The sequence below is a fragment of the Sapajus apella genome, unplaced genomic scaffold (assembly GCF_009761245.1).
Source record: "Sapajus apella isolate SASKATOON/1434 unplaced genomic scaffold, GSC_monkey_1.0 scaffold39, whole genome shotgun sequence".
Taxonomy (NCBI): Eukaryota; Metazoa; Chordata; class Mammalia; order Primates; family Cebidae; genus Sapajus; species Sapajus apella.
The window spans coordinates 17747650-17773964 of record NW_022436979.1 but is presented as its reverse complement, the minus strand read 5'-3'; the positions used below and the strand labels follow the sequence as shown (position 1 = coordinate 17773964).

Here is a 26315-nt window from a genome sequence, read left to right as displayed (position 1 = left end):
TTAATCTAACAATCTGAGCCAGTCTTCATGAGAAAAACTGTCTCTAGAATGCTGAGAACATAGTCAACCATAGAACATAATGACCTTATGGCAGAAAATCGCCCACAATGTGGAAGAAAGGAGACCTTCGTCATATTTTCCTGTCGTGGACGGCTTCTCTGTGTTGAGATGTGCTGTGACTTCCATGGAAGGGGATGGCTGTGTCCTTCTATGCATTTTACATTCATTCCCATCTGCAAATACCATTCCTGTCTGTAAATAACAGTCACTTGTTAACGCCAGCAGCTATTGACTTCCCTTTCTTCAGTAAACACTGCTGGGGGCTTGCTGTCTGATGCCTCCTTGCAGCCATGGTAACCGTTGTTGGGTAATGCATGGTTGCCAGGCTCCTGAACAGTAGTGAGCTTTTTTTTAAACCTGATGTCACATACAGAACAAACAAGAGAAGCCCTTTTACCCATATAGGACTCCTATATAACAAGAGTCTTTTGGAAGAGATTTGTAGGACCTAAGGTGTCTCCTCCAGCTACTTTGGGAAGGGTCCTCCTCCCGTAGAGATCTGCCTCTATTCTGAGATGGAGAATGGTTAGAGACCTTATGCATAAGACGCCTGCTGTGCCAGCGTCCATAGGTGGACCAATTCGGTTAATCCTCGCCACCGCCTTCGACGTAGGTACTCATATCATTGCCATTTTACGGATGAGAAGAGCTAAAATTTGGAACATCGATCCTAATGTCCAGCAGTGAGGGTGGAGCTGGGATTTGGACCCACTGTGAATGATTCTAAGTTAGAGCACGTGCTGTAAAACACTCTTGCTGCTTCACCTGAAGTTTAGTTGCACACACCATTTTCATTACGTGTACTATATTACCTACTAGCTTTCTTGTTCTTGAGGTGAAAGGATAGGTTCTCCTAGAAAATACAGACTTCCAGGAAATTGGTCAAACCAGGGCAAACTTTCTCCAACAAGGAGAAAGGTGTCAGGAGGGGGTCCAGTTTCTGTTTTCTGCACATGGCTAGAAAAAGAATGTATGACCAACATACTTGAAAAGATGCTTACCCTCACTAGAAATTAAGGAAATGCGAAGAAAACACAAGGTTCCATTTTTAATCAAAGTGGCAACAATCAAAAGTTTGATCATCCAAAGCATGGGCGAGGCTGTGGTGGCACACGTGCCCTCAGCTGCTCTCCGGTGAGAGTGTTATTTTGCAGCTACTTTGGTGAGCAGTTTGGCAGTATCTGTTAAAATAAGAAATGTTTCTCCTTTATGACCTAACAATTCCGCATTCGGGATCTCCCCAGAGAGACTTTTGCACATGTGCACAAAGTGAAGATCGAGTGCCACATTGTCTGTCTTAGCAAACGCCAAACACAGCCCAGGTACCCAGGGATAAGCAAATACCCCAATAAATATCAGCTTATCCTTATTACAGAATTGCACGCACCAGCTGCAGATCTTCATGTTGTTGGCGTGGAAATGTCTGCAAGACATACTGCCAAGTGAACGTATAGCATGTTAACATCTGAGCACCACTCAGCCTCACAAATAAAAACGATGCAGCATGTGTGTGTGTGTGTGTGTGTGTGTGTCAGAGAGAGAGAGAGAGTATATGTATACACACACACACACACACACACACACACACACACACACGCTGAATCGTTTATATACACCCTTTAACTGCTTGAGCAGGGGCTGGGTCAGGCCAAGGACAATGGCCTCCACATGCTGGGAGATCTTTCCAGACCAGAGAGGAGAACCTGTTGAGCACAGAGGCCTTCTGGTATGCTGGACAGCCGTGTGCATTCCCAGCTCGGCCCTTCATTCTTCCGTGGAGTAAAAAGCCCCCCCTCACCTCCTGAGAGCAAGGCTAGGCTGTGAATATCCTTTCCTTTGACGTACTGAGAAACAGGTCCGCGTTCATTCAGTCATGAGAAATGTCACTCAAAATGGAAGTTTCCTCTTTGAAAGTCAAGAATGAATGTTAGAAAATTAAGTGGCAGAATTAGTCAAAGAGCAACTGCTCAGTGGAATAGATTTGACATTACAGAACAGGAACAGAAAGGAGAGAGAACAGAAAAAGGGGGTGGGTAGGTAAAGGGAGGGAGAGAGAGAGAGCTTGATTTCTGCTTTTACAAGTGACAATGAGGTTTTTCTCCAACTGCCTGCCGCAGCAGTGCTGGGACGCGAGGGCATCTGTGCCCTGCCACGCACAGGTGGAGGGCAGAAGGTCAGAACGACGAGAGGCCGGGAAGAGGGCAAGATTTGTAACCCAGCTGAAAACTAATCAGGCCTCTAAGCACAAGGCAGTTATGGTTAAAAAAAATTAAAATCAGCAACGAAACCAATCGCCCAACACATTCAAATCCCTGCATGAGTCTGAGGATAGAGAAGTGGAAGATTTGAAGGAGAGAAGCAAGGAAGACGCGCTTCTGCAGGAGGCAAACGCCAAGTGTCAGAAATGAGTTCAACTCACTATTTCCATTTGTTCATTTTTTTCCTCCTTTTCTACCTGCATGACGTGCTTACCTGTGGTGAAGGGGAGGAAGAAGTCAAAGCCTTTGTTTGTTTTACAAGTGGACTCTAGCATGGAGTGGGAGCTCGGGAACCGGGGGGAGCCGGGCTGCTGGGCAGGAGGGCCTCCGCGTGCCAGGGTCCAGCAGACTTGCAGACCTGCCCAGGGCAAGCGGAAGAACTGGTGAAACCTGCACATCTGCTTTCAAGATCTCAATAACAGTTTGCTCTCCTTCTGTGGTTAGGTCTGCAAACATACATATTAAAACCCTTTCTGGGTGATTTGTCGATGGATTTAGTTAAACAATTCATAGCCTGACCCTGGGAATCGGTCCGTGCTTTTGAGTAACACTGACACCACGTGCTTGAATCTTTAGGACTGAAAGGAAAGCAAGATCATGAAGGGAGCAGCAAGGAGAGATCCCAAATAGAGCAGCTCTGATTATGTGGACACACTCATTTTACCCACTGAGGCTCTGAAAGGGTCAGCGGTAGTCAGCTGGCTTGGCCTCTGCCTTCTCTACCCAAAAGTGAATGTGGGTGTCTGTGATTCTTGGGGGAGTCCTTTTAGGTAGAAAAAATCATTCAGGGACTATTTTGATTTGAAAATTAATATTCAACTTATTGAAGTTAATTCTTAAGTTTATAAAGTTCAACTTCTAAATCTTATGACTTTATCTATTAGGAAAGTGAATCTCAACAATCATGTTTGATATTTGGGAAAGTCTGTCAATCCGAAATGGAAATATTTAAAAAGAAACCTGAATACAAAAAATGGAAAAAGTACACTTATGATATTTAAGCGGGCTAATTAAGTTTGCTGTGGGATACCCTCAAATATTGACATTTCCTTTACAAATTTATTACATTCAGATTTTTTTTTCAAGGGAATCTGACTAAGAAGCTTCCCCAAATGCTTAAATAACTTTTAAAAATCATATACAATCAACTTATAAATAAAGCAGTGCGTTCAGTTGCTGAGAAGACCACATATTGTTTTCAAATTTTAAAAATGTATGTTTTCAATTTAATATCACAAATGTAAATAACTGAAAAACAGTTAACATTAGAATCATGAGCCTCATTGATTATACCCTTCAATAGGGCAAGTTATCTTTAACACTGTGGATACATTAAATTCCAAATAAACACAGATTAAGCTGAAATGTAACACCATAATAATAATACTATAGGTTCAATTTACATATTATTCCAAATCTTTCTGGCATTACAAGTCACCCTAGAAAGAAACTGTTAGATCAACCCAACCCAAGTCCACCGTGTTTCCTGACTCAGTGCTTGGAGGTTGCTCATGGGTCTGTTGGGGAGCCGGCACCATCCTCCCCTGTGACACTGGTGGGACACAGGAGACTAATTATAGCCGCCTTTCCAGTAAATGATCTAGTAGTCCACGCCTCTGGGTCTGAAGTATTGGATCATTATTATTTTCCTCAATCCTCACCAAGACTGCAGATAACTTCCCTTTCTGCTTCATCTGAATTTGCATTTCCTTGACTTGCTTGTGTTCCAGCACCAGCGAAATTATAATACAATGATTTCTTATTACTTCGAATTTTTATTGTAAATTTCCTGAACAGTCTCTTTTCGACTTAGTTGTATTTTTAATTATATAATCATCTTTTTGCAAACCTGAAAAGAAAGTGAATGTGAAATAAATCGGCTAAGGTACTCCTAAAATTCCTTAGCATTCAGAGTCTAACTCTTTTGAATCCCTTTTCTACTTAGTTTTTGATACCTATGCGTTTCAAAAAGTTATGAAACAAGACTGTCTTGAAACTCTTGAATGAACACATGTCAGAGATTAATGAGGGAACCAGAAGGAGCCTGAAGTTGGTTCAGAGGAGGATTAGAGGAACTGGGTTATATGGGAAGGGAGAAAACATATTGGGCCAGGCGTGCTGGCATGTGCCCATAGTCCTAACCACTCAGGAAGCTGAAGTGAGAGGATCACTTGAGCCCAGGATTGACTCAAGGTTGCAGTGAGCCGTGATCACACCCCTGCACTCCAGCTGGTGACACAGCAAGACTTTGTCTCTCAAGAGAAATGTTGGATTAAGGTTGCTACGTTAGAAACAAGACTGGTTAATGTCCTACAGGACAATCAAATATATCTTTAGGGTTATCTTTTTCATTAGACAAAAGTCATTTGCATATAGCAGACAAATCTACAAGTGAACATGTAACTTCACAAAGCAGGAACCTTCACCCAGTAGTAGGTAGCAAATCAAACAACAGTGCGTTCCTGGCCGAGCATGGTGGCTCACCCTGCAACCCTAGCACTTTGGGAGGCTGAGGTGGACAGATTACCTGAAGCCAGGAGTTCGAGACCAGCCTGGCCAACATAGTGAAATCCCATCTCTACTAAAAATACAAAAATTAGCCGGGCATGATGGAGCGTGCCTGTAATCCCAGCTACTTAGGAGGCTGAGGCAGGACAATCGCTTGAACCTGGGAGGCAGAGGTTGCAATGAACCAAGATGGTGCCACTGCGCTCCAGTCTGGGGGACAGAGCGAGACTCTGTCACAAAAACAAACAAACAACAACCAAAAAAACCCCAGCACATTCCATTGGACGATAAGTGGGCTGTCCAACGTTGAGAGGGTGTGCTGCCCTCCCTCTGCCTCATTTCCAAGTTTTGGCTAGTTTTTCCTAAAATTGTTATCCACAACTTTGGTGATGCAGCATTTTAAAAATAACCCATTGAGAAACCAAAGCTTCTGGTTCTGGCTCTTAAACTAGCTGAACAATGATGGAAAATCAGCCAACTCTGTCTCTTCCTTGAGAAGTGCTGCTGAGCACATCTGGTTAGTCAGTTCCCTTGCCTCCTCCTCACAGCCATTTGGTTCCTGTGGCCTGAAAGTGTGTTGTGTGATTGGCGCTAGGACTTTCTATCTAGTCACTGTAAGTTTTGCTGCTGGCACTTTTACTTGGATTTTTATTTTGGATTTGCATTTCCTTGACTTGCTTGTGTACCAGTGCCAACTAAATTAGAATACAATGGTTTCTTATTACTTAGAAGTTTTGTTTTAACTTTGCTCAGAGTTACTTGGTAAATATTGATTGTAGGAGGCTACTGATTTCAGAGAAGTCAAATTGTGGGTTGAGGGGAACGTGTCTCAGATTTGATGAAACGTGGGACATCACAGAGTAGCTAAAAGGTTAAATTGAGAATCTAGCATGCAGAACACAAGTAGCATCTATTTTTGGTTCTTCATAAATGTTAATTCCTCTTTCCTTCTCCCAATACTAAACTTCAGGTGACTTGACTAACGTACATCTTCCTCCTGGAAAAAGGACTTCAGAGTATTAGGGAAGAGACAACCATTACAGGGGATCCCCCAATGGCAGCTTCTATAGACCCTAGTTCTTCCTTTATTCTTACCTGTGTGGGCATCTATCTGATAGGGCTGGAGGAAGGGTTGGAGGTCCACCTGCTGCCATGACGTCACGAACATGTGAATCAGAATGCTATTAGGTTTAGGTATAACTTTGCTTCTACTGATGCCCTAACCTACAGAGTAACACTTGACACAATGTCATTTTTGGGGGGATGTATTTCTTTTGCTTTTTAAAGAAGTGTGCATAAATGTATAGTGTACAAATGCTATTTTGTTGCATGCATAGATTGCATAGTGGCCAAGCCAGGGTTTTCGGGTACCATCAGCCAGATCACACACATTGCATCCATTAGGCAATTTCTTGTTATCTACCCACCTCCTGCCCCGCACCCTTCTGACGCTCCACTGTCCATCATTCTACTCTGTATATACATGTGGACACAGTTTTCAGACTCATTTATGAGTGAAAACATAAGACACTTGACTTTCTGTGTCTGGCTTGTTTCACTTAATATAATAACCACCAGTTTCACCCATGCTGCGGCAAAAGACATGATTTCATTCTTTTTGATGGTCAAATTGTATTCTATTGTGTAAATAACCCATTTTCTTTATCTAGCGGATTTTCTTCCATTGATGGACACTTTGATTCTGTATCTTTACTATTGTGACTAGCGTTACAATAAATATATGAATGACTAGGCGGGTGTTGAACAGTGAGAACACATGGACACAGGGAGGGGAGCATCACACGCTGAGGTCTGTTGGGGGGGCCAAGGGAGGGACAGCGGGGGGTGGGGAGGTTGGGGAGGGATAACATGGGGAGAGATGCTAGATGTAGGTGACAGGGGGATGGAGTCAGCAAACCACATTGCCATGTGTGTACCTATGTAACAATCTGCACGTGTACCCCAGAACCTAAAGTACAATAAAAAAGAAAAAAATATATATATATACACACACACACACACACACACACATACATATATGAGTGAAGGTATCTTTTTGATAAATTGATTTCTTTCATGTAGATACCCACAGTGAATTGCTGGATCAAATGGTGGTTCTATTTTTAGTCTGAAAAATCTCCATATTCTTTTCCATGGAGGTTGCACTAATTTACATTCCCACCAATAGTGTATGAGTTCTTTTTTCTCCACATCCTTGCCAACATCTGTTATTTTCTGTCTTTTTGATGATAGTCGTTCTGTCAGGGTAAGATGCTATCTCACTGTAGTCTGATTTGCGCTTCCGTGATGATTAGTGATGTACAGCATCTTTTCCTATACCTGTAGGCCAACTGTACGTCTTCTGAAAAAGGTCTGTTCCCTTTTGGCACCCTTTTTAATGGGATTATTTGTCTTTGTTGTTGCTGAGGTGTTTGAGCTCCTTGTCTAGTCTGGATATTGGTTTCTTGTTGGAGGAATAGTTTGCAGATATTTTCTCCCATTCTGTTGGTCGTCTGCTCACTCTGCTGATTGTCTCTCTGGCTGTGCACAAGCTCTTTAATAGGCAGCTTTGGTCTGTTTTCGGTTTTGTTGCCTGTGCTTTTGAGCTTGCAGTCCATGGTGTCGTTTGGTGTGAAACAGTACTGGGGGTGCTTCCCAACCTCCTCCATGTCACAGCACAGGCAACAGATGACATTCATCCAGCCGCAGGGTCAGGGGGAGGCTCCTGCAGACGGATCCTCCTACCTAGGCCGCAGGAGGACGCCTCTCACACCGCAGTCTCCCTGTTCCTGCTGAGGGTGGATAAGAGACTCGTGGTGTTTTGGAAGCACAGGAATTACTTGACCTAAGGAAGAGTGTCTGTCCCGAGAAGCGGGGAGCAGGGTCGGGGGCATCCCTGGCGAGGGTGATGTTTGAGGAAAAGCGGCAGGCTGATCTGGCCAAGCTCCTGGGCAGCCTTGGGGGTCTACGCGGCCCGGGGAGCATCAGGAGCCTGGCAGAGGGGTCCTGGCAGAGGGAAGCGGAGAATAGTCCCGGGACCACGTTTTGAGAGCCTCCACCCTGGCTTCCTGCCCCAGAAAGCCCCATGCCGTCCCCAGCAACGCCACTCATGGGCAAGCTTAGCATGGCTGTAACGGGTCTGGGTCCGGTGGTGCTCAGCCTGGGAGATGCCAGAGAACCCGTGGGGTCGGGGGTGCTGCCCGCTCTCCAAGCCACCACCCAGGCTGTGCACGATGCCAGGACAACTCTGCAGGACTGAGGCACGTGGCTTCCCCGGGCCCAGCACCTGAGCAGCACGTTCCATGGGTATGCCCTGAAATCACACCAACACATGTAGCCGACCCTGAGATTCAAACCCAAGGTCAGGACACGGGGCCAGTGCCTGGACCAGCACAACGGGGTGCCCAGCTGGGACTCTGCCTACCCGGCAACCCTGAGTCTGGTGGCACTGGAGGCTTAGCGTCCCAATGATCCTTTCTTGTGATACCCCCCACAAAAAAAGTTTAACAAATAAAGGCCATTATTCCTACTTTTTTTAAAAAAGGACTGACTGCTCATGGGTCTGCAGCCGCTCAGCCTTACCTGACCTCCAAGAGTGAAGAGGCAGAGTCCTCACCTGTCACCACCTGCGAGACAGCCACGTGTCCCTGCACTCTCATTGGCTGGGAGCCTCCAGCAACGGTTATAGGCCCCATTGTGGACCCAAAGTGAAACTCTGAAAATAGAAATAAAGCAGCTCGTGCTCCAGCAAACAAGTACTATGATTTCTGTCCGCTGGAGGAAATGAGTAACCAGCCTCTCACAAGTCAGAATTCAACGGCAGCATGTTCACAAAACCACTCACACTGTCCCCAGATGGGCACAGATGTTGACTCTGCATCTCCTTCGCTGTTCTGATTTTCCCCATGAGCCCATGCCTACTGGGTAATAAGAAAAACAAACTAAACTATGTTTAGCATGAGCTGGTAAACGTAGTCGGTTTGCGATAACAAAGTGGTTCCAGTTTAAAGCAAACACTCGGCCCCTTAGCAGAAATGTGCAGGCATTCAGATTTGACTGCCCTCCCTGGCTCCACGGCAAGGTGAGGCCGGCGCTCTGGATAGAGTGACCATTATAAATCATCTTCCAAAACGGGCACTTTTCTCATTTTTAGAAACAGGTGCCTGGTTTGGCATGCAATGCACATAAAAATAACACAGCACTGCCTGTGTCCCCAGCCCATCTCCAGGTGACCACAGTTAGCAGTGTCCTTCCAAATATGCTTCCTGCATAGAGGAACCTTACACACAGAAGTGAGCTTTTCCTCGTTATGACTTGGAATCACAGCATCCACCTTATTTTATGATATTTATTTTTTAACCACTCATGTCAGATCAATCCGAGATGTGTTTGAGAGAGAAAGAGAGCGTTATTAATAATTACGTCAGGACAGCAGGCGATGTTTGTTCACCCTCGTTAGAGAGGAGAGGCGTGGCTTAGGCAAACTCACGGCAGAGTAGACAGTGAGGTCCATTTCCTGTCCTGTATTTACACGCCCGTCTGTGCAGCAAAGCTGCTGGGTTGGGCTCCTTCCTGCACTGTTGCCCACTGAGGTGTGGCTGGCCGCCTCTGGCCTTTTAGGGTGACGCACTGCAGGCCCTGGTGGAGCCTGAGGACCTGGCAACTGTTTTCTGATGTCTGATTCGCTAAGGCTCGTTTGAAGCTATCCAAGATCCCTGTGTGCCAACGCATTCTCAGCGTGGCTGTGTGCCCATCATGTGGCTAGGGGAACTGTCAGGACTCCAGGGTGCCACAGGCAGGCCCCTGCACCCTACAGCCCTGCCTTGGGTTTAACTGTCATCCGCTTGCACTATTTTGTACGTGGTGCTGAGCTAGAATTTGCTGGGACCAGAAACTTCCCCTTCCTCTGCTCAGAAAAGTGGACAACCAAGGTTCCCAGGCTCGCAGATGTGGCTGTTTCTAAAGCCTCTCTCTTCCTGCTTGAGAGCCGATTCTGTCCTGAGAGAAGGGGTACACCGAAACCCCAGGTATAGTCATCCTTGATCTCGCTCTCTCTTTCCTTTCCTCCTGCAACCTCTCAGTTCCAGAAAATGCAGGCTGTCCATTTCCTCCACGTCAGAACCTCCTGCTAAGGATGTCATTGAAGGACTGAGGGGATTTCTCCAAACTGATCTGGGCCTATGATCTGGGTCATCTAATTTGGTTTTTGACCTACTCAGAAAACTCTCTCAATAGAAATCTGCTTTCCAGTGGATTATCTTACTACAGACGCAAGCAGAAATTCAACATGATGGTTTGCAACGGGCAGAAATGCCACAGTAATGCTGGGTACTGCCTTTCCCCTGAAGCGCTCCGCTCCAGTCTGCCAAAGGGCGGCAGGCCTCGAGCAGTTACAGAAATGGTAGCACGTGCCTGAGCGTTGCCAAGATCTGCTTCATTCTTTGGCTGTTGAACGGGGGGCTTATGGCCCCTGAGCCCACGACAAGGAAAGAGAGAAAGACAAGTGAAAAAGGGGGCTCCCACCACCCACATACCTGCTGCTGTTTCAGCTCATCAAAAACAAGTCTAAAACAGTTGCTGGAAAGTACCTTGCATGATCCGCTCGCTGAAACAGCAGAGAGGAGCAGCTGTGTGGCAACCACTGGTTACCAGGCAGACACCTTCCCATTGCTTCTCCTGCCTTTGGCCTCCGTTTATCTTGCTTCTCCCGTAAGCCAGGCATCAGATCCCATTTCCCTCTGAACTCGCCTTCTCCTCCCAGCATGTTAGAAAACCAAGTCCTGTCCCCAGAGCCCCTGGTCAGTGCTCCCGGCACACCCAGGAGGAAACAGCAGGTTGGGGGCCAGGCAGTGGGCAGAAGGGACACAGGACTGTGCAGAGCTGGGGCTGAATCCCAGTGCAGATGCGTGGCCTGCAACAATTTCCTTATTCCGAGTCTCAGTTTCCTTATTTGTAAAATAAGAATATTATCATCTTCTTAATGGGCAGTGGGAGTTAATATGCTCAGGGGTATATGATTGATTCTCTGTGAAGAAATGTGTCCTTGTGTGAACAAGCCAACCATGCTTCTGTGAACTGTGCACCTGAAAGAGCCAATCCTTCAAGACAGATCCTGAACTGCTCACTGGACCTAAATTTATAACACAGCCAAGCGGCCCTTTGCTGGCTAGAGGTCACACATGTACTCTGAGCTCTGCGAAAACCTACACCTCTGTTTAACTGTGGACTTTCAGAGCTTGCCTGAACCAACCAATCAGAGCTCATCCACCTTGGCCAATCAGGGCTTAGCTGTGTCAACCAATCAGAACTCAACTGCACTGACCAACTAAAACGAAGCAAGTTGAATCCTTTATTTAAATAAACAGACCTGATTTAGAACCTCAGAGGAAACTTTCTCTACAAAAGCCAAACCCTCTCTTTGTTCTCTGAAATGAATACCTTGTTCTTCTTTCTTTCTTTCCCTCCCTCCTTTCTCTTTCTTTCTTTCTCTCTTTCTTTCTTTTTTCCTTTCTTTCTCTCTCTTTCTTTCTTTCTCTCTTTCTCTCTCCCTCTCTCCCCTCCCCTCCCCTTCCCTTCTTTTCCCTCCTTCCTTCCTTCCTTCCTTCCTTCCTTCCTTCCTTCCCTCCCTCCCTCCCTCCCTCCCTCCCTCCTTCCTTCCTTCCTTTTTTAAAGACAGAGTCTTGCTCTGTCTCCAGGCTGGAGTGCAGTGGCACGATCTTGGCTCACTGCAACCTCTACCTCCTGGGTTCAAGTGATTCTCCTGCCTCAGCCTCCCGAGTAGCTGGGATTACAAGGACGCACCACCACGCCTGGCTACACCTTTCTTATACAAGGAGACAGCGGCCCCTGTTTCCAAACTGTTCACTGGAATAAAGTCTCTCTCCTTCAAATTCCTTGTCAGATAACTTTTGTTCAAACTTCAAATTATGTAGCTGCCCACAGGTGTCACAGCTGAGCTCTGGGGACAAAACTATGGCCTTTATTGCTGACATTTTTCCCGGGAACTGCCTTGCATAATTTCAAAACCAGAATTGAAATTAATTCATGGCAACAATTTTTATATCTAATTAAATGTGTTTGTGTTAATGTGAGAAACAACAAATTTGTTTAGTTGCAAAGAGCTTGTGACCACGAGTTCAAAAGCCAGCTAAAAGCCCTACCTAATGTTATGAGCTTGAGCAAGTCATCCAACTTCCTGAATGTTAGTTTCTTTATCTGCAAACACAGGGTCAGATTCAGAGAGTCTCAGAGCACCCCTCAGCTATACATACTTTGATTTCTAATAACATCTAACAATGCAGCTGGTTGCTCTTTTTCCTTTTCCAGTGTTCCCTGGTCAGTACTTGGATCACTGACTTTGAGTCCTTTACTGAATATCAGGCCGTAATCCCAGGTCCTCAGTTCTCCAGGTCCCCTAGTCCCTTCCGTAGGCACAGCCCTCCAACTTCCCTTTTCAGTTCATACCTATAAGGAGGGTATGCTAATGAGAGCTGGGCAGACTCAGCTGAAAGATTAGCCCAGTGGCTCCCCATTACTTCAAGCCCCTTGTCCTTTTTCTTTTCCTGAAAAGAAGCCATTCATACTCTCCCTGCCTCATGCTACAATCATGCAATTTGAGAACCGTTCCAAACAGAGGCTGCTTGGCTCTTCTGACAAACCCATTCAAGACACTCTTTTAAACAGTAACCAGATTCTTGATTCATTAAAGACCCATATAGAAATGTTCTAAATAGTGTCCCCTGTCACTGTGCCCCTATCTGTCTTAGAAAGACAGTGCCCATGTGGCACTTTCTCCAACAGAGCATCATTGGCTGGATAAATCTAACCCTGTCTTCAAAGCTAGGAGGAGGTGAAATCATGGGCCAAGCTGGATTCCTGAATTGCCTGTATGTAACATGAGAATTGCAACAACAAAAATAATTTTAACAACTTCACTGAAGTATTTTGGGGAAAGTTAGAAAAAAGTAAAATAATGTAAATCTTGCCATTCAAAGTGAAGTCTAAGAACCAGTAGCACAGGCCATCATCTGGGGGTCTTTGAGGAACACAGAATCGTAGGTCCCATTCCAGAATTACTGAATCAAAATCTGCGTTTTATCAGGATCTGCAGGAGATACCAATGTACATTAACATTTGAAAAGCAGTGGTCTAAAATACTGGAAAACAAACAAACAAACACAAACTAGAGAACCTCTGTGTTGAAAGGTCAAGGATTTATGTTGCCAGTTCTTTAAGTAAAACAATCTCCAAGAAAGGCATCATTACATGTGAATTTACATTCATTTTTAAAAAATGTTTATTTTATCTTTCTAGAGACAGGGTCTCACTATGTTGCCCAGGCTGGAATGTGGGGGCTATTTACAGGTTTGATCTCACTACTTATCAGCACAGAGTTCTTATCTGTTCCATTTTAACCTGGGCAGGTTCAACCCTTGTTAGGCTACCTGGTGGTTCCCCACTCCCAGAAGGTCACCATATTGATGATGAACTTAGTGCAGACACCCAATGGGCATAGCACACTATAGCCCAGAACTCCTAGGCTCAAGCCAATCGCCTGCCTTTGCCTCCTGAGTAGCTGGGACTATGGGTTTCTGCCACTGCACCTGGCATGCATTCATATACTATATGACAGAGACAAGTATACAAAATCTTCCTATCTTCCTCTTGCCTTTTAATAATAATCGGAAGAGCTGTAGATATGAAAAAGCTTAGCATAAACAAAGAGACAATAGAAGGTTTCCTTAAGTGGAAAAGAAAAAAATCATAAAATTGGGAAGGAAGAAAGGAAAAAGATGAAAAAATTTAAAGAACAGCTTCTGTGATGAATGGAATTTGATAAACCATTTGCTGAGATGGGTTACAACTTTGCCCTCTGTTTTGGAGTTGGTTTTATTTTAAGATACAATGGCACATGGAAGTGGGTCATAAAGTGGGAGAAAAGTCCAAGAATTTCCCAAGACCCACATGTAAGGTTTTCTATAATTAACTTTGTATGCTACAATTCTTTGCCCTGCACAGTGCCAGGAAAATATAAAAACGTGAAATGGACAAGTGTTGTTTCAGAGTTTAAAGATACTTTGGATGTAATGACTCCAATAATATCACCTTACGGCTGAACACCTGTATTAGTCCATTCTCATGCTGCCATGAAGAAATATCTGAGACTGGATAATTTATAAAGAAAAGAGGTTTAATTGACTCAGTTTTGCATGGGTAGGGAGGCCTCAGGAAACTTACAATCATGGCGGAAGGCACTGTTCACAGGGCATCAAGAGAGAGAATGAATTTGGAGGGAAGGGGGAAGCCCCTTAAAAAACCATGAGCTCTTGTGAGAACTCACTCGCCTTATGAGAACAGCATGGGGGAAACTGCCCCCATGATTCACTTTTCTCTATCTGGACTCACCCTTGACATGTGGAGATTATTAGAATTCAAGGTGAGATTTGGATGGGGACACAGAGCCAACCTATGTCAACACCTTTAGTCTTGAGACTCAGAGTACTTGCCCAAATCCACAGGGAAAAGCTTGGCTTAGATGGTGGGGTGTGACTTCCATACATTCATCACAAAGTGAAAAACAATGCCATAACAAAACTGAACACCTAACTCTTTTTCTGAAAACTTTTAAAGCATTAGAACTATCAGGTCTTCTGCACAGCTCAAAAGGAAACGTTATCTGGGAATTCCCCAACTCCTGTGGACATTCCCAGCTGGCTCCCTGTACACTGCAGATACCTGAAGTGGTTTTGAAGAGTGGGCAGCTAAGACTTACGTGAAGAAGGGTTCCTCCGCAGCAAGGGTGACCGAGAGCCCAGTTGCTCTGTTTCCTCCCCGGCTGGAGTCTCTTCTCCACTGGCGGGCACTGATCCCCACAGAAGCTGCCCCAAGCTTCTGGAACCCAGCAGCACCTTTGATGTGGTAGCCAGTGCTCCCAGTAACATCTCCTTTCTCTGCAGCACCCAGCTCTTAGACTCTGGAAATGCACAGAGCTTTCCCCGATTCCTTTAATAAACTCAGGAAAGGGCAGGGCTAGGATGGGCTATGTCAGTAACCTGGAAGACTTAACAGGCCCAATCACTTTTCTATTTCAGCCCTCAGCCCAACTCAGGTGACTCCTATTTTCCTTCTGGAATTGAGAAGCGGACATCAAGGAAGGGCTGTGGAAGAGACAGAAGTCAGGAGGCTGCCGGGAACTGAGGGTGAGTCCAGTGGTTCCGCGGGCCGGCATTAAGGCGTGGGCAGTGGAGCAGCGGCGAGGGTGGAGTGGGCAGTGGAGTATCGAGAGCGATGGCCACTGAGGAGCGGCTCCGCCTGCCCCAGACATTGGTCTGAAAGATAAACCAAGGCAGATGCCAGTGAAGTGGTAAAGACAGATTGTAACATACTACTGCAGCAGGGAGGAGGCCCAGCGCGAACTGAACTCCAGTTTGGTTTGTGCAGTAGAGACTGGGCGTTTTAAAGGGAGAGTGAGAGAACTGGGAGGGGCTGAGCAGGGCTCAGTGGGGTCCGAGAAGTGGAAACTTACAAAAAGCAGAGGGGGCTTGGTCCACGGGAAACCCACTTGGCTTTGCTGACAGCCTCCCTCACCGGCTGGGGCCCAGGGGCCTGATCTCCAGGCATTGGCTGGAGCAAATGGCAAACTTGTTTGGCAGCCCCGGGTGTCCCTGGGAGGCACCTAAGGGGTCTGGGGTCACCTAGGGATGTGGCCTTGAGCTGTGAGAGGCCATGTTTGTCCAAGGCTTTCTAGGCCAGCGTTGAGGCCTAGCTGAGGAGAGGGCTCAAGGGAGCCTCCGTCGAGTCTGGTCCAGGAGAGAATCTGCCACTGAGGTGGTCTTCATACTGAATGTCTTCAACAGTGGCTTTGGTTGTGGGGCCAGGCGCTAAACACGCAGAGCCGAGAGTCAAGGCTGCGCTGAGCTGGGAGCCTGACCACGCGATTCAGTGTCCTTGGGGTAGGGCTCAGGAGGGTGCTGGCAGATTTCCGCCCCGGCCCAGGATGCCCAGATGGGGACGGGCCCGCCACTCACGACCCACGGCTACATCCAGGCTTTGGGTGGACTTGGAGCTGGCTCTTGGTTCTGCCGCTCCTGGTAGGAAGGTAGACTCTTTCCTCTGAGCCTCCATTTCCTCACCTGCAAAATGAGGGCAGGGCCTTTCTCCTGGGGCTGGTGGATCTGGGAGAAGCATCCCAGTAATGTGAATAGCACTTAATTAGCATCCAGTAAATGCTCATTTCTCTCCTCTTCCTTCCGAGGAAAGTTCAGGAAGTGTCTGGTTTAATAAACAGGTTAAAGACCAAAACGCCCCTGGTAAGTTGGTCGCAATTTAGAAACGTATTATATTTAAATTCCCAAGACCACTAAATGCTCATTTATGGTGTGTGTAACATAGAAACATGTTATACTTAGATTTCCAAGACCACCCACATTCATTAATGCTAACTATGGTCACTTCACCACATGCCTATGACGAAACGTAGAGAAGCAAAAAACCAACTTTTTTTGCCAGCTTGTTTCCATGGCCAGACGCTTGTGAGTGCGGGCCTGATCTGAAGGGCGCCGTGCTGACCTCCTCCTGAGAGTGCAGAAGTCAGGCACCTGAGGTCAGCTCTCGCCGCCCTCACCCGGAGTTTCTGTGAATGTTAAGAGAACACAGCACGTGTAAGCTTTGAGTTCACACTTGGACTCCCCTGCTGAGTCATTGTGTGCTGTAGGGCAAGTCATTTCACCGACCTAAGCATCAGTTCCCTCATCTGTAAAATGGACGAAGAACAGTTCTTCCTCAGAGTGTTCTTTCGAGGGTTAAATGAGAAAACTCTTGAAAAGTGGTTGGTGGAGAACCTGGCCAGTCACTAGGCCAGTGTCCCCTGGGGGTGTTCATCTTTCTGCTGTAAGAGCTTGTTGCTTCACATGGTGGCTCATACCTGTAATCCCAGCATTTGGGGAGGCTAAGGCAGACAGACAGCCTGAGACTCCATCTCTGCAAACAGTCCAAAAGTTCCAGGCACAGTGGTACACACCTGTCGTCCCTTGGGATGCTGAGGTAGGAGAATTGCTTGCGCCCAGGAGGTCAAGGTTGCAGTGAGCTGAGATCGCACCACTGCGTTCCAGCCTGGGAGGCAGAGGGACACCCTGCCTGGAAAAAAAAAAAAGAAAGAAAGAAAGGGAGACCCTGCCAAAAGAAAGAAATACGAAAAGACAGAAAGAAGGATGAAGAAAGGGAAAAAGAAAGAAGAGCTTGTGCACAGGTGGTGTTCGGGGAATGTCATGTCTGGAGACCTGATCTCGAGCTGCCACCATGGTGTCTGGGTGGCCTCCTGCCTGGAGGCCTGGAGCTCAGGAACAGAAAGTGGGGAGGGAGCAGGACTCCCCCGACCTTCAGGACAGCTGCCTTTACGACAGCCACAGACAGGAACTGGATGGTGGGGTTTCTGCTGAGCTACTTTTACAGACTGAATAGGTGTGGAGCCAGAGGAAACAAAACTTTAGAAAACAACTGTCCTCCCAGCCCCGTGCGCAAATTCTTTCTGGAAACCCAGGCAGGAAGCTGCATCAAGCCCTGAGGCTTCCCAGGAGTCAGAACTCTGGTTTTGGCTCACAGTGACTGAGAAGTGAAGGGTAGCCAACACTGTAGCGTCACAAAGGACATTTTTATTTTATCTCAATGAATGCTTTTTGTTGGAGGAGGGATGAGATTCTAGCACAAAAGTGTCCATTGTTGATGCCTCTGTGAGGCCAGGAAAACCCATGGGTTTGGACCTGCAACCCTGGTGAGTCTTAAATGTGTTGACGGTGGCTATGCACCCAGGCAGCTAGCCTCCTCATTGATTGATTGACTGATTCGTTGATTCATTCATTCATTCATCAAATGTGCTCCCGTGGTGTGCTGGGTACTATTCTAGACTAAAGCAGAAAAACCCCGGCCTGCTTCAGGGGACCAAGTGGACACAGATATGCTCCTGTCCTTTGGAAATAATTCAGAGTATGGAGTGCAGGAAGGAATCAAGAAGGAAGAAAAAGGACAAGAAAAGAAAGATAAAAGCAGCGGGGGAGCGCAAGGAGGAAGATGCCCGTGTCAGAGCCCAGAGGAATCCAGCACGTGGCTTGGGTGCTTCTGGTTATTGCCATGGTTACCGGCCCTGCTGGCTGCCCCCGAAGCAGAAAGCCCGGTTCTGTTATTCCTGTAACATTCATAGATGACAGTTCCAAAGCCTCTGTGTGGGTTGACTAAAACCTGCTAGTGAACATCTAGTGCTGAGGAAATGATCCAGAAATTCTCAACATTTGGTTTTCTCTCCAAGACTGGGCATATCTACAAAAAATTCAAACATTTTACACAGAGAGTTGTGGGGATTTCATTGGACCCTGTGATGCATTTATCAAAATATGGTTGCCAATTAGAAAGGAAGTCATGCACGCGGAGAAAGAGGGAAGCCAGAAGGATGAGGGCCTAGGAATGCCTGGTCCTGGGCATTGCTAGGACAGGCCTTGGGGACGGGGCTGCCACAATAGGATGCCCAAGTCAGCAGGAAGCCTTGAGCCTGTGGGCACTGGATGACCAGTTTCTGGGCAGAGCATGATTATATGCAACAGGGGTTAACTGCCTCTTTGCCATTTTCCCAGGGACCAGCTGTACCCACCTGACCTCCAAGAGAACTCTCCATGCCATGCACAGGACATTGAGTGGATGCTTGTCTCATTTCCCCCAGCATGGAAAGTCATTCCTGGAATGCTGGGGGCCATGGAGAGGCCCTTCCCCTTCCAGCATGGGAAAGCCAGACTGGTTGGGAAGCAGCTCAACTCAAGCTGCTGCTGTTACGGGTGGCCTCTCCTAGTCCTTCCCTTGTCCCACCTGCACTTCCCCTCATTTTCCATCTGGATATGTGCCACGTTCTCCCAAATCCAGCAACCAACATGCCTGGTCTCACTGAGGGCTTGCATCATCTGAGCTATTTCAGTGTAAATATTGAAAAACAAAAGTATCCTTTTCCACTGATCTCAGCCAAGGCAGTTGAGAATTTTTTAAGAAGATTGCTCAATAGAGCAAGAAGGAAATTAGAAGAAAAATTCAAAAGCTTAGATGTGGATGAGCTTACAAAGCATAGCCCTCTCTTACAACATCTAAATTCTCCTTCCAGGCTGACTTGGGCTCAGGGCATGGGCCCCAGGCTGTGGGAAACCAGACTAAGCTCTTTGCCTCTTAAAGAAAATTTAGTTGGCACCGATTGGACTTCATGTCCTTTCAGAACCAGCTTGTAAAGTTAGAAGAATAGGACTGGGGAAGTTTCCAGGCCATCCTGCTGCTTTGTGGCTGTGTGTAGTTTTGATTCCCCTGCTCTGAATGAGAGATAGACAGATGGATAAATGAGTGGATGGATGGCTGGCTGGATGGATGGACAGATAGAGAGATGGATGGATGGATGAATAAACAGACAGATGGATGGATGGATGGATGGATGGATGGATGGATGGATAAACAGATGGATAGACAGAGGGATAGATGGAAAGATGGACAGATGGGCAGATGACAGATGGATGAATGGATAGATGGATGATTTAAATGGGTGGATAGAGGGATAGATGAATAGATAGATGGATAAACAGATGGATGGAGGGATAGATGGATGAATACATGGATAAACAGATGAATGGATAGATGGATGGATAGACAGGTGGATGGAGGGATAACTAACTGGATAGATGGAAAAATAGATGGATGGATGGATAGGTAGGTAGGTTGATGGATGCAATGAATGGATTAGATAGAGAAATAAATTCCAGAAACTGAGGGGACTGGTTTGGAAGGATCAACTAAATCAGTGGTCAGCAAACTGTGGCCCATTGGCCAAACCCAGCCTGCTACTTGTTTTGAAAATAACGGAATACAGACAAGCCCATTCGTTTGTATATTTCCTATGGTTGCTTTCATGCTACAGAGGCAGTGTCGAAAACCAAAAACACTTGTTATCTGACCCTTTATAGAAAAATGTTCTCCAGCTTCTGACCTTACTGGACATTGCACTTACCACTGTTTGTTGGCTTAGGTGAACAAACAACATTCTACAACAAAAAAAATTTAATGTAATTTCTTATAATAATACTCCTGGTGTAATGGCTACAGGCCAGCTTCCCTTGAAACTATGAAAACAAACTTTTCAACATCCAGGAAAGCTCTTTGCCCACTTTGTATGCAGATATTCTGTTCAGCTTTGTGAGAACAAGATACAGAATAAGTGTCGACTTGAGTTATGTGCTAACAGTTTGGTAAATCGTCGCTAAACGTTCCCCTACTTTATTATGAGATGTAGGAGCTGCTTCCTCTATCTTCTGCAGCTACCCGTGTATCAGCTAAAGCTGAATGATGGGATAACTCACTTTCAATTCCCAGTACTGGTTATGAGATCCAGTCCAACTGAGTCAGTCCTGGACCTAATGAAATACGTTCGGAGCAATGTATAAATGTTTTATCCTTATTTCAGAGAACCTCAGCTCCACCAGCAAAAGAGTCAGGAACCTGCAGTTCTTTAGAGAGACCTTCCCAGACCTTATTTATTTAAGACCTTCCCATTTTCTCCATAGCAATTATTAATAATTAAATCTAAAATATTCTTACTCCTTTTATGTCATAACTTGGCTCTGGAGTCACCCTTGTTAGACAGAGTTGGGTAAGGACATGTAGATAGTACATTTTCTTAGTTCTTGCAGGTGTGACAATATCTCTTTGTTGCTTGCTCACGTAAGTAACAAAATTGGCTTGCTGTAGAATTCATGAGTCATGCTTACTATGCTTCAAAATACAGACATAGCTCCATTGTCTTCTGGTAATTGCCACACTAACTTTGCATTTTTCTCTACACGTAAGTTAAAAAACTTTTTTGATGATTTGTTCAGGAAATTCAAGCATTTCTGGAGGAAACAGTCCTGTTTTGGATTCTAATTTTCCGTGGCAGAGGGTGGACACTTTCAGACGCTGGTGTTGGTTTCTGGAAACTGCAGTTACATTTCTGACTGTTGTTTGCCTTCAGTTACTCTGGTTTCTTTTTCAGAAATGCTAATCTGGTCCACAGGACAGCTTGGCATTCTCTGCCATCTTCTTTCTCCCCGCTGTCATCTCTGTTCCTGTTTCCCTGCGTTGTGGGGACTCTCAGGTTTGCTTTCGGCATCACGGTTCTGTTTTCTGCAACTGCAGCTCTGCCTTCGCTGCCTGCAATGAAGTTTCGGTTTTGCTATGGGGTTGTGAGCCTCTCTGACCACCTTCCGTAGCCTTCTTCCATGCTGCTCACGCCAGAAACCCAAATCACACCTGATGCTTGCTGCCCCTCATGCCTTCCTCTCGTTCATCTGTGGCTGAGGTTGCTTCAACCTCCAGAGTATTTCTCCCAAGGTCACTTTGTCTCCGTCCTGACTGCCATCACTTCCGTTCCTGGGGCCACCATCTCACCTCCTTTTTGCCTCCCCACTGCTCCTCCGAGTCTGTTCTCTATGCAGTAGTTGGAGTAATTGATGCCTACACACACATTTAAACATGTGTATGTACAGTTGACCCTTGAACAACATGGGTTTAAACTTACACGTGGAGGTTCTTCCGCCTCCACCACCTCTGAGACCGCCAAACCCACCCCTTCTCCTCCTACTCCTTAAATTTTCTCCATAACGTTTTCTTTTCTCTGGCTTACTTTATTGTAAGAATACAGTATATAATGCACATAACACACAAACTGTGAGTTAATCAGCTTTCAATCAACACTAGGCTCAATAGTACTTGAAGCTTTCAGTTAACAAGAGTTACGTTTAGGGAAGTCAAAAGTTATGGGTGAATTTTCAGCTGCTGGGTGGGGTTGGCACCTGTTCAAGGGTCAACCGTGTGCATGTGTATGTGTGTATAGATGTATGCATGTGCATATACACATACACACATGTATACATTGAATGCATACACACACTCACACTTTCAGTAGCTTTGTTTTGTACTAAGAATTCAAAGCGCTTTCCCAGCTGTGAAGCTACTGCATGAGCTGACACTGCTTATGTCTCCAAATTCAGCTGTGCCATTTACCAGGCACATGGGTCTTTTTCAGTTCTTCAGGCAGGAGGAGCTCTTTGACACCTTAAAGCAATTTGTTTCCTCTGCCAGGAATATGCATTACTTTCTTTCCATATCTGGCTCAGATGAAATACCACAGAAGCCTTTCCTGCCTACTTTATCTAAGGAGGTGCTACCTGCCCCTGATCAGCCCCTTGTTTGATTTATTAATAGCAATTATGGTTACAAATTATTTATTTATTAGCGCATCGTCTGTGAACCTCACCGAAGTGTAAGCTGCCTCAAAGGTGACATCTTGTTCGTTCTACCCATCTCTGGATTCTCCACCCCTAGTAATCTCGGCTCACTGCAACCTCCACCTCCCAGGTTCAAGCGATTCTTGTGCCTCAGCCTCTCAAGTAGTTGTGATTACAGGCGTGCACCACCACGCGCAGCTAATTTTTATAGTTTTAGTAGAGATGGCGTTTCATCATTTTGGCCAGGCTGGTCTTGAACTCCTGACCTTAAGTGATTCTCCTGCCTCGACCTCCCAAAGTGCTGCGGTTACAGATGTGAGCCACTGGGCCTGGTCTTCATAATGGGTTTTTAATAAATATTTGTTAAAAGCATTGGTTCATCACATATTAGTAATTCTCATCTTATACACTGTATATAACTTTTTTTTAGTATTATGTACATTTCATTGGCTTAAAGTCTCTAAAACAACTTTTTAGACTTATTTCTATAATTAAATCTAAACTATTCTTACTGATTCCTTTTATGTCATAACTTTGTTCTGGCTGTTCCTTATATTATTATTTACTATGGTTATTCCTTATCATGTTTTGTTTGTTTCATACAGGTTCTATCTTTTGATATCCTATAGAGGATTCCAATGTGTTGAAGCTCTTCAGTCCTCCTGAGGGAATGTGTTCTCTTTCCGGGTCCACAAGGGGGCGTAGTTTTAAGGGCAAGAACTTCCCAGCACCCATGTCCCACTCCCATGCCTCTCCATCCGGGAGATTTAACGGTTTCTGTTTTAATTTTCGCGGGTCAAAAGTCAATCACTCCAGCGGAAGTTCTAAGGAACTACTTTCATTGGCCAGAGGGCTTGGAGAGGGAGGGAATTCCTCCCCGGTTAAAAGCCCCTTTCCTCCACACCCCTTTGGACTCCATGTTTGGACCCCCTTCCATGAGCATTCTTTTCATGGAAGCTGTCTTTCCTGGATTTCCCTTCTGGGGTTCCTTTCCGCACACTCTCTCTCGTGGAAACTTTCTCTCTTTCTCTCCCTTTTCTCTTTCTTTACCTAAATAAATCACTTTTCTGCAAAAACTTTGTGAGTCTGGTATTTAGGAGCACCCTGCGCCGTGGGCTCCTCTCCCATTCTTGAGAGAATGATAGACGAAGAACCTGGAGAAACGCCCTCTCAGGGGAGCTGAGGACTCCCCTGAACCTTCAAACCCAACACTCCTATAGATTATTTTTAGAGTCTTCTGAAGTCTTCTAAATCATCAAGATGAAATCTCTTTCCTATTTTCTGTAGCTTTAAAAAATTATCCACCCCGCCTCCACCCCATAGAGTTTTTCCTCCCTTATTTACTCATCCTTAACGGAAGTGACGTCTGTAAAGCGCCAGGGCTTGTTCAGGGCGAGGGTGAGCTGATTGTCGCCGTCTGGTCCTCGTGTGTGGAGCCCCGTCCTGGTGCTCGGTGGAGGACACTGGGCAGTGCTCCTGCCCAGCCTGATCCTGATTCCTCAGACAGTTGCCTACGGAAGCTTGATTTCCCCAGACTTCTAACTTCTGCCTTATCTGATTGTTCTCTGGTACTGTATCCTGAGGCCAAGGACGGCATGAGAAGCTTCAGTGTCTAACATGCTGCTCTGCGAGTTTCTTTCCTCCTCTTCTCTCACTAAGACAGCTTTACGCGTGTGCGCTGCTTTTCCTAAAATGTGATAAGCCACCAGCAGTTTCTTCTACTTTCTGCACAGGTGGATTTTGTTTCCTTGCTTTTTAAGTTTCTGTCTCTGAATGAATCTAGATTAAAAGAGGGATGGGATGAGGGGTGGATAGCACTAAGAGTAACTGCACAGCACAAAGAGTGACTCCCGTGTGATTTTCTGGTAGTTTCTGAGTTCAGATTCTGGGTCCTGGGAGGAGAGAGCTGACGGCAGTGTGGTGAGAAATTCTTCCAGTCTTTTTTAGATGCTTTCACTTTTCTGAAGTAAAGCCTGAATATGCCATTAAGAGCAGCTGTGGTAGGTTTTCCTTCCACCCAGTTCTATCTGCCATGTAGTTAATGAAACATCTTTCCATATTTTCCATGTGGTTACTAGTTTTGGGGATGGTGTGAGTTTTGTTTTGTTTTGTTTTCTTCTGGAGGCTGAAAAAAAGTTGCATTTTAGGGTTGCTGATAAGGGTTGCTAATTAAAACCCAATTTTTAAAATATTAGACACTGAGAGAATTTTCCCCAATATAGCATAAATAATGGCCATTAAATATGTGCTTTTCCCACCGTTAGCTCTATACTAGGAATTAGCACTAAAAATAATAGAAGAGAGATTTTATATATACATATTTGGTAGAGACTATTTAAAGAATTTTTTCATCTTAGCTACAATGGACTCTCTTACTCTGGCTTTCTTTCCTAATTAAGCTGGGAACAACAGCTATTGTCTGTCTCTCTTCAATTTTAATCTACATTTTCTTTTTTATTTTCAGCTATATGTTAACAGATACTGGCTAGGGAAACATGAAAATTAAATAACTTGAGTGGGTCAATAAAAAGATTCTGTTTCTTTCGGGGTTTTTAAGGACTATAATGAATAAAACAGAACCAGAGAAGTTATAAAGCATGTGTTTATCACTCAGCAACAGAGAATTTTAAATCAGTACTTTAAATCATTATTATACAAAAATACATTTAGTATATTATTGTACATATAAATATATATTTAATAGGTGTTTTAAATATAATTTGAGTTTTCAAGCATGTATCACTCAACAGCAGAAAGAATTTTAAATATAATAACGATTATATATACATGCAATGTATATTTTATATAGTTAAAATTTAAACATATACTACATATAATTTTACATTAAAACATATTAAATATGTTTTATAGTCTACTTACATGGCATATATTAAATATATGCTGCATAGGTTTAAAATATATTTAAAATTCCGTTGCTGATAAACCCCATTTTTAACTTGTATTTTTGTTTTAAATATACATACATATATGCATTATGTGTTATACGTATATATGTGTCACACATGTATGGGTGTATTTCTCCATTGTACCGTATTTTCTTTTAAAACAATAATCTAGGGACAGAAATTGAGAGCTTTAGCTCCTAGTGAGTACAAACTGTAGACTGTAGGTTGGCACAGAATCTGAATGGGAGCCAGTGGATTGGGTGAATAAATCCTTGCAACAAGCCCTTTGATGGTCTAAAGCTAAAGACATTTCAGCTGAAAGCCCGGTAGGGATTAGGACAGTATTTTCTGTATTTTGAAAATAGCGCTCCCCCTTGTGGCCATTCCCATGCTGACTTCTAAAGTTGAATTCTGAGAAGTCTTCCGGTTTTAAGAGGAGCGTCTCTCCCAGTTTTTCTTTCTGCTTTTATATTGCAGCCCTGTCTTTGAGGTGGATTTCAGTCTCCACTCGCCCCCTCCGTGAAGAAGCATTGTTTATTGTTATGAGACATTGATGATGTTGACAGACCCTGCCTGGAGGGTCTGTGATCAGGCAGAAGAAGGGTGATGGGTCCGGACTCGTTTCTGCTGCGTTTGACATCATCCCAGGGTCGGAGGCTAGTCGTGGGGAGGTCAGCAGGCTAAGACTCCCAGGGCACCAGGTTTGGGTCCTGGCTGTGTCATTAAATGGTATTGTTATTTCCCGTGCAGGGCTCAAAGCCGTTATTTATGTAGACAGAGGCCTCAAAGATGATTACTCTCCAGGACAACTTCCCGCTCTGAGAGACTAGCTCTAGAGTATTTGGGAAGGGGGTATGTTAGACCCTGGCTTCATTTTTCCTAGGGGCTTATTCCACATGCCTGGCTTGCTGTGAGTTCAATCGTGTGGTTGCCTGGGAGCCTAGTGAGAAGAAAACCCAAGCACAAATCCACTTGGAGAACTCTAGCAGCATTTCAGCGAGGAGGTGCCATGTCCTCTACACAGGGGCTGGCGGGATGACAGTTTGTACTGGTGGAAGGGTTTTTGGAAGAGATCCCCAAGGGACACACATTCCTTAAAATGTGACAAGCACAATGAGGGACTCCATTTTAAATCTCTAAAACTAACAAAGATTACGCTCAATGCATGCAAGGTTTGGTTAGATGGGCACGTTGATGGGGTTGAAACAGGTTGATTTTTGTGTAGGCAGTTTGGAAATATGAAGAAGTTTGAAAATGTTGGTTACTTTTGTCTTGGGATTTCAATCCCAGAGGTAGTATGTGAG

At 45.1% G+C, this 26315-nt stretch overlaps 1 protein-coding gene across 4 annotated transcripts in view; it reads left to right on the top strand.

The window, feature by feature from the left end:
* Window positions 1–26315, top strand: part of ENPP6 (ectonucleotide pyrophosphatase/phosphodiesterase 6) — a 235352-nt gene that overhangs the window by 40283 nt on the left and 168754 nt on the right. For 3 of the 4 annotated variants that reach the window (XM_032298753.1, XM_032298752.1, XM_032298751.1), the window contains one exon: window positions 14925–15025. The exons of the other annotated variant lie outside the window; for it this stretch is intronic. The gene's annotated coding sequence lies outside the window, so the exon portion shown is untranslated. The remainder of the gene's footprint in view (window positions 1–14924; window positions 15026–26315) is intronic. 4 annotated transcript variants of the gene reach the window in all.